The following is a 9,420-nucleotide window of genomic DNA, read 5'->3' as shown; positions in this document are numbered from 1 at the left end:
CCTTGCAAAGCATGACTATTCCTCCAAGAGAGCTGCTCCAGGATAAAGGAGAAAGGCTGGAGTGTGGAGGAAGGGGGATTCAAGGACCACCAGGCATACTTGGAAATCCTTACTCCCAGGGATGACATCTGCTAGACTCTCCTGTGTGTGGTCAGCTCACGCATCACTCAGAATGGGGTGAAGATTCCACACACTCCACAGTGTCTTCGTCTGCTCAGGCTGCTGTAACAACACACCACAGACTTTTATGTCTTACAGTTCTGAAGGCTGGAAGTCCAAGATTAAGGTGTCAGTGGATTCAGTTCCTGAAGGGAGCTCTCTTCTGGCTTGCAGACTGCTACCTTCTCATTGTGCCCTCACATGGTAGAGACAGTGATCTCCCTCTCTCTCTCTCTTTTAATGTTTATTTATTTTGAGAGCAAGAGAGAGGGATGGGGAGGGGCAGAGAGAGGGAGAGAGAATCCCAAGCAGGTTCTGTGCTGTAAGTGCAGAGCCCGATGTGGGGCTCGAACCTACAAACTGAGATCGTGACTGGAGCCGAAATTAAGAGTCGGATGCTTAACTAAGCCACTCAGGCGCGTTTCTCCCATTTTTCTTAAAACACGTGTCCATCTTGGTCTTCTGTATACCATGTGGGACAGTGACATGGGCATGGAGAACTTCTCCCTACCACAAGAAACAGAGCAGCTCTGGCACAGACAGCTGCTGATGCAAGGCAGTGTCAGGGACATGGGAAGTAGTGGGGGGCGCAGGCCCCATGCTGCCAGCCAGTCTGACTGTTCCTCAGAAGTCTGACATATGGACGTTTAGGTAGAAACTCCTAATTTTGAATGTAGCCTCAAAACCGGCTTTAAGTCCTGTGTGGGGGTCTCCTGGGTGGCTCAGCTGGTTAAACATCCGATTCTTGACATTGACTGAGGTCATGATCTCACAGTTCATGGATTCAAGCCCTATGATGGGCTCTGCGCTGACAGTGTGGATCCTGCTTGGTTTTCTCTCCCTCTCTGCCTCTCCCCTGCTTACCCTCTCTCTCTCTCAAAATAAATGAACGTTAAAAGAATAAATCCTGTGTGAGATAAATAAAACCCACCAACATGCTTCCAGGTCGAGTCTGGCGCACACAAAGACGTACATACATAGTCGTAGAAAATGATGCAGGTGCTGATAGTGGAGGGGAGAGAGTGATGCAGTTGTTCCTTTAGGTGGAGAATATTTACACAAAAAGACCCTCCATTCACCTGGGCTCCACCAGCATCTCCTTAGCTTCAATATTTTCTTCAACAGCTTTCTCCAAAAGGGCACGAGGCCAAAGCTAAAGGTAGAGAAACAGAGGTAAAATATCTATCTCCCCTCAAAAATCCGTTCAGCCCTACTGAGGGCTGAAGCCAACCATGCAGAGGAGAGCCAGCCTGTGCGAGAAAGAGAGACAGAGGCAGACACAAAGAGGGAGAAAGGCACAGATGAGGAGTGCATTTTCTCAATCACTGTTTAGGAAAAAGTGACTCATGTGTTACACAATGGTATGTAAAGCTTTATCCAGACCAGAGGTACGTGCAGGGACCCCTGCAAGGGGGTGTGCAGTAAGGAAGAGATACTGAGTTCAACTCCCAAGTACAACAAGGAAAAGTGGGGCTTTATAGCCAAGGTGGAGGAGGATGGAAAATTAGTAAGAGGAAACATCGAGGGATTCTGACAAAATCAACCTAGTAGGATTCTTCCTGAAGGCAAGCCGGGGTGATCAGACATCACCTGAGGGACGCTGGGGCGTGAAGAACCCAATCAGGTATCAAGGGTTGGGGTATTGGCTAAAGTGACCCTGCTGGATTCTTGCTAAAATTGGGCGATGCTTAAATGAATACAGAAGTCCAAAAGCCAAGGCCTTGTTGAGAGTTCATAGTAACCTAAGTAGAGTTTGGTCGAGGAACCTTTGCCACCACCGCCAGAGTAAACGGATTCTCTCTCTCTCTCTCTCTCTGACAGACAGGAAGACTGATCTCCAGAAATAGGAAGTGCCCTTTAGGTTTCTAAAGGCACAAGTTGTTCAAGACTGCAAAAGATGCCAAGGGCCCCCGCCCACCGTCTACCTAAGAGATAGAGACCTTCCAGGTCAATGCACAGCCCCAACCCAACATATTCCTTGTCCTGTCTGCTTGTTTTTGAAATAATATCAGCCACCAATCTCTGAGCACCTGGCAATACACATTTCTCCGTCTATTCTTAATCTAGTAATAATAGGGGTAGTGTGATCTCTACAGGTAAAACCCCCTGAAGCTCCGAGTTTTAAGTACTGAAACCAAGGAGGGTCACACAGTCAGGAAGTGACAGAAATGAGCCTGAAACCCACGTCTTTGATTCCAGAACCCCAGCTCCGAAGCACCAGGTTAGAGCACTCAGCCCGTAATAATAACCCAGGCTCCCTAAGGTCTGACTCGGCTACTACGCTGGACTCTCTCTCCCCGTCCTCTTCGGCTGAACACACTCTGCCGCGTCTGTCTGCCTGTCTGGGGCGCGCCCGGACCCCTCCGCCCAGAGAAACCAGGAAACGGCGTACGCTCAGGTTCGAACCCCGCCTATGCACTAGTGGCTGCAAAGGCGCTGAGCGCACCGCCCGCGCGCAAATAAACGTTGGCGTCGCTGCCAACCGGATACGCCGTCTCGCGAGTCTTTCGCCAAGGATCGCGCGAGGTCTGTGCTTGCCGGAGGCGGAAGTCGCTGACGCCGCAGCCGAAGGGAGGATGAGACTACACGTCCCAGAGTGCCCAGCGCCGCGCTGGAAAGGCAGACGCCTGAGCCCACCCGGCTTACAATGGGGTGCAGCGCGTCTCCCCAGGAGGCGGCTCGGCCAGGGCATTAGAGGGTGGGGCTTCGTCTTCAAGGCGGCGGCGTCTTGGTTGCTGAGGCCGTGCCAGGTCTTGGGGGGTTCTGAGCCTCAGTTAACACATCTGTGAATGGGGACATTAGCCGTTCAAGGTTGTAACAAGTTCAAAACCATTCAACACGTTTTTCAGAGCATGCTGAGTCCTCCCCTGTGCTAGGCGCAGGGGTTACCAGAGTGGTTAGCAGACGCTTATTTTCTTGAAATTCAAATTCTACCAAGAGAAGCCGCTTTGATCTTCATTAGCATGGTGCTCTTTAAGAGGTGTTTGGGTTTTTTTTTTTTTTAAATGTTTATTCATTTTTGGGAGAGAGAGAGAGAGAGAGAGCGCGAACGGGGGAGGGGCAGAGAGAGAGGGAGACACAGAATCCCCAACAGGCTCCAGGCTCTGAGCTGTCAGCTCAAACCCACCCACTGTGAGATCATGACCTGAGCCGAAGTCAGATGCTCAACCGGCAGAGCCACCAAGGCACCCCTAAGAGGTGTTCTTAAGTTCATATGATTGACTTACTAATCCTCCTCGGGTATCTAGAAATCTTACATTCCTTTCTAGAAGGAGAAAAGAAAAGCCCTCGCAGGTCACAGAATGGGAGTTAGACCTCTTGCCCAACTCTCAAGCACCGAAGGCTGTAAATAGACACCACTAAATCTGCACAGAAGTAGGAAATATTACAGACCACTGCAGCCCCTCAGTGATGAACAGCCCCTGGTCCCTTTAAAACCCTCTTGGCTAGGCAGAAACCAGGGAACTGGCTTTTGGACAAGAGCCACCTTCTCCCCCAGCTGGCTGGCCTCCTGAATAAAGCTCATATTCCTTTCCAGTCAATACTCCTCTCTTGAGTGTTGGCCTTTGGAGGGACGGGCAGCTGAAGTTGGGATCTGGTAACAAGAGGCGTACAGTGATGAAATCACTGCACGAGTAAGTTAGTTATATCTTTGGTACATCCTGCCATAGGGTATACAAGTGTACAAGCATACAAGGGTATACATCCTGCCTTTGGGTTCAAGTGATAGTTGAGCAGAGGTGTTAAAGCAGGATGGAATTAACCTAGGGAGTTGGGGGGGAGAGCTCTACACAGAAGGAACCTCAAGTGTGAAGGTCGCTAGGCCTGAGAGATTGGGGTGAATTTAAAGGACAGAAAGGGGGGCGCCTGGGTGGCTCAGTCGATTAAGCGTCTGACTTCGGCTCAGGTCATGATCTTGCGGATCATGAGTTTGAGCCCCACGTTGGGCTCTGTGCTCACAGCTCAGAGCTTGGAACCTGCGTCAGATTCTGTGTCTCCCTCTCTCTCTGCCCCTTGTCTGCTTGTGCTCTATCTCTTTCTGTCTCTCAAAAATAAACAAAAATTAAAAAACAAAAATAAAGGACAGAAAGGATGGGGCGCCTGGGTGGCTCAGTTGGTTAAGCGTCCAACTTCAGCTCAGGTCACGATCTTGCAGTTCACCAGTTGGAGCCCCACGTTGGGCTCTGTGCTGACAGCTGGGAACCTGGAGCCTGCTTCAGATTTGGAGATTCCCTCTCTCTCTGCCCCTCCCCCATTCACACTCTGTGTTTCTCTCTTAAAAATAAACACTGGAAAAAAAAAAAAGGACAGAAAGGAGGGACCCCTGGGTGGCTCAGTCAGTTAAATGACTGACCCTTGATTTCAGCTCAGGTCATGATCTCATGGTTTGTGAGTTTGAGCCCCACTTTGGGCTCTACACTGACAGTGTGGAGCCTACTTGGGCTTTTCTCTCCCTCTCTCTCTCAAAATAAATAAATAAACTTAAAAAAAAAAAAAAAAAAAGGACAGAAAGGAGACAGGTATGGCCCAGGATCAGGAGATGAAGCTTGGAAGAGAGGCTGGAGAGGTGAGATCATGCAGGAGGGCCTTGGAAATTCTGGTGAGGATTGAGGCTTTTATCCTAAAAGCAATGCGAAATCAGTAGAGTTTGCGGTTTGAAGTAGGATAGTGTTGCAATACGGTAGGAAGCTTTGTGGAGTAGAGATCTCGGAGAGAACAGAAGGAGCAATGAGACCAGCTGGAAGCTCCTGGAATGTTTCAGAGATGAGGTAATACTAGCAAAGGGAGTAGTCACAAGGTGTGGAGCTAACTGAGATTCCTGAAGCAGAAACAGCAGTTAATTGGGCTGGGCCGAAGGAAAGAGAGGGCAAGAAAAACTGATCAGTAAAATAGGGACCATAACATCTACCACTATAGGTACCATTTTGATTAAAAGAGGCAAAACGGGTGCCTTGGTGGCTCAGTCAGTTAAGCATCCAATTCTTGATTTCAACTCAGATTATGATCGCAGGGTTCATGGGATTGAGTCCTGCGTCAGGTTCCATGCTAATAGCGCGGACCCTGCTTGGGATTCCCTCCTCACTCTCTGCCCCTCCCCCTGCTTGTGTGCGCATGCTCTCTCTCAAATAAATACATTTTAAAAAGTTCTTAATGTTTATTCATTTATGTAGAGAGAGAGAGAGAGAACAGTAATACAACATTTCCATAAACTGTGAAAACATGCACAACATACTACATGCAACTTAGGGATACATGCCTATGTAGCAAAAGTGTGAAGAAATGCTTAGGAATTGGATAAACACCAAATTCAGCCTGATGATTGCTCATGGCAGTGGGGGCAGGAGTTGGAGAGAGATGTGATGGATAAGGCTTGCAGCAGGCAATAAACTGCAAATTTTAATGTTTTTTAAAATTTTTTATTAAAAAAATTTTTTTTTGAGAGAGAGAGAGCACACAAGCAGGGGAGAGGGGCAGAGACAGACAGAGAGAGAGAGAGAGAGAGAGAGAGAATCTTAAGCAAGCTCTGCACTGAGTATGGAGGCTCATTTCCACGATCCTGGGATCACAACCAGAGCTGAAATCAAGAGTTGGATGCTCAACCAACTGAGCCACGCAGGTGCCCCTAATGTTTTTTTTCCCCCTTAATATGCTTTTTTAAACAGCATCAAAATAGTTATTATTGGGAATTTGCATTCTTGAAATATTGAAACCCAGCAAAATTTTCATAAGTAATTTTAAATAAATGCAGTGCTAACTTTTAAGCAGGCATTATTGGTCATATGCTGTTTCTATTGTAATTGTTTTACATTTCTTCTTACCTTCTAAGATTTTTACTTGAGGCATGACATATACCAAGTAGGGTGCACAAATATCTCACGGTAAAGTGCACATATCTTAAGTGCATGACTCAAAGAATTTTACAAATCTATGTATTTGTGTAACTTCCACCCAGATCAAGGTATAGGTCATTTTCAATACCCTAGAAGTTTCCCTCATGCCCCTCCCCAGTCAATACTCCCAACCCCGACCACAAGTCTGATTTCTATCACCTTAGGTTGATTTTTTTCCCCTGTTCTTAAACTCCATAAAGGGCATCCACATAGTACTTTCTATTTGCTCTCTGGCTTCTTTCACGCATCATTATGTCTGTGAGATTCCTCCACGCTGTTGCATGCACAAGTAATTGTCTCATTTTTATTGCCAAGGAGCATTTCATTGTATGACTATCCCATAGTTTATCCACTGTCCTGTCACTGAACATTTACAGTTTCCAATTTGGGGCTACTGTGAATACATTCTTCAATAAATATGAATAAGTTTCATGTAATCTGGTAGATGTTTTATTGTACCAGGTACTGTGTCATTGATTTTGTGATTTCCGTTGTAAAAAATGCTCCCTACTGGGCGCCTGGGTGGCTCCGTTGGTTAAGCGGCCAACCTCAGCTCATGTCATGATCTCACAATTCATGAGTTTGAGCCCCACCCACATCGTGCTCACTGCTCTCAGCACAGGGCCCACCTCAGATCCTCTGTCCCCTCCTTTCTCTGCCCCTGCCCCACTTGTGCGCTCTGTCTCTCTCTCAAAAGTGAACATTAAAAAAATGCTCACTATTGTTATTTAATATTGTGACTGTATCATTATGACATGAACCTGCTTGGTGTACTGCACAATGCAAACCCCCTCTCTCCGCGCCCCCAGACACCTACAAAACAAAACAATTTATCCCCACACAACCCTGAGGTAGGAGGTTGGTGTTGCTATTCCCATTTCGCACAGGAGGAAATTTATTCCTGGATGTCAGGTGACTTGTCCTAGGTCCTGCAGTTGAAAAGAGCCAAAGCTTGGGGCACCTGGGTGGCTCAGTCAGTTAAGTGGCTGACTTCAGCTCAGGTCATGGTCTTGCACTCTGTGAGTTCAAGCCCCGTGTCAGGCTCTGGGCTGACAGCTCAGAGCCTGGAGCCTCATTCAAATTCTGTGTCTCCCTCTCTCTCTGCCCCTCCCCTGCTTGCTCTCTCTTTCTCTCAAAAATAATAAACATCAAAAAGGTTTAAAAAATAATTTTAAAAAAATTAAAGGGCCAGAGCATGGCAAAGGCTTCCACAAGTGGAGATAAAGTCATCGACCGGGAGCAGGAACCAACACTCTGCAAAATATCAACACTGGAATACCCCTCCCCGGCCAGAGAAGATTGCCCCAGTGAACACGCAAGGACAGGATGCGTGAGAATGCGTGAGAGCAGGTGGTTGGAGCCTGAGGGACCCTGCAGGAGAGCCTCCGGGAAGGGGTCGGTGGAGCCAGGCTAATAGCGTTCCACCAGCGCCCGCCCACTGGTGACCCTGGTTGCAGTAGATCCTAACTTTCAGGGAAGGGACAAGAGCTAATATTATAAATGTATTGATGTTTTCCGAGTAGGTGATATACGCCCCTGTTAACAAGCCAGTACAAAAGGAGACAGAGTAAAAATTAAATCTCCTTCCCATTCTTGACCTCTAGGGCAAGTGACCTCCCCAGAAGCAACCATCTGTTCCAGTCTTCAGTACTTTATGGAGATACTCATGCCCCATGAGCTGCCTTCCGCTATACCCTCTATTGCTCCTTGTTTTCCTCTCATCAACATCCTTAGGCAATCAGTCTGTATCCGTACAGAGTCATGATGGGCAACTCAAATTCGACAGTCTGTGGGCCCGCCCTTCGCCACCTCTCTGTCCTCACTTCCCCCCTACTCTCTCCCTCTCTTCTGGTTCATGCTGCTCCAGCCACAGAGGCCTCTTTGCTCTTCCATGAACACATTTAACATACTCCTGCCCCAGGGCCTTTGCTCTAGCAGTGGCTTCTTTTCCATCTGTGTGGAATGCTAGGACCCTAGATATCTTCATGGCTTTTTCTTTGCTCTTTCACATCTTTACTCAAACTTCCCTTCCCAGTGAGGCCTCCCTGACCCCTTCCTGCAATTGTAAACCCTAGATGGCCCTATATCCCTTAAATGCCATCCTTGGTATCAGGGTACCCATCCAGGGTACCCATCACTATTCAACATGCCCACATTTTACTTCTTTGTTTTGTTTATTTGCATCTTGACCCACCTAGGTGCAGGCTCCTGAGGGCAGTGAGTTGGTTTCTTCCCTCTTGAACCCTTAGCCTCTTTAGCATCATATAGTGGGCCCTAAAAATCTGTGCAAAGAATGAACACTGGGCGATTATAGCACAGCCTCAATTGTTTTTCTTCCAGTTTTATTGAGATATAATTGACTACATTGTGCAAGTTTAAGGTATACAACACAATGATTTGATGCACATATATATTGTAAAATGATCACCACAATAAAGTTAGATAGCACATCTGTCACCTCCCATTGTTATCTTTTTTTGAATGTGGTTAGAACATTTAAGATCTGTTCTTTTAGGGGTGCCTGGGCGGCTCAGCCGGTTAGGCATCCAACTCTTGATTTCGGCTCAGGCCACGGTTCTTGTGATCGAGCCCTGTATCCTGCTCTGCGCTGACAGTGTGGAGTCTGCTTAGGAATCTCTCTCTCTCTGCCTCTCTCCCAAGGACCATATTATATTCTATGCTGTGATGGCTGAAGAATACCCCCCCACGCCCCAAAATATCCAGTCCCTCCTCCAAAACTTATAAATATGTTAAGTATGTTACCTTCTATGACAAAAAGGACTTTGCATATATGATTAAATTAATAATGTTGACCGGTATTCGGCCTGGCCTGGGTGGCTCAGTCAGTTGGGTGCCTGACTCTTGATTTCGGCTTAGGTGTTCAGGTCATAATCTCAGGGTTCATGGGGTTGAGCCCTGTGCTGGGCTCTGAGCTGATGGTGCAGAGCCTGCTTGGGATTCTTCCTCTCTCTGCCTCTCTCTGCCCCTCTCCCACTCACACGCACGCTCTTTCTCAAAATACTTACAAGTTAACGACAACAAAAAAAGAATGCTGGGACACCTGGGTGGCTCAGTCAGTTGAGCGTCCGACTTCTGCTCAGGTCACGATCTCACTGTTCGTGAGTTCCAGCTCCACGTCAGGCTCTGTACTGACAGCTCAGAGCCTGAAACCTGGTTCAGATTCTGTGTCTCCCTCTCTCTCTCTGCCCCTCCCATGCTTGCACTCTGTCTCTGTCTCTCAAAAACAAAGCAAAACAAATATTAAAAAAAAAAAAAAAAAAGAATGTTGAGGAGGGGAGATTATCACAGATTATCGCAGCAGGCCCAGTGTAGTCCCAGGTGTCCTCACAAGACAGCGGTAGAGGGAAAT

This window comes from Puma concolor, chromosome E3 (genome assembly GCF_028749965.1).
Source record: "Puma concolor isolate L17-30 chromosome E3, mPumCon1.1.hap2, whole genome shotgun sequence".
Taxonomy (NCBI): Eukaryota; Metazoa; Chordata; class Mammalia; order Carnivora; family Felidae; genus Puma; species Puma concolor.
The sequence above is the reverse complement of the archived record's forward strand: the minus strand, read 5'-3'. Positions refer to the sequence as shown.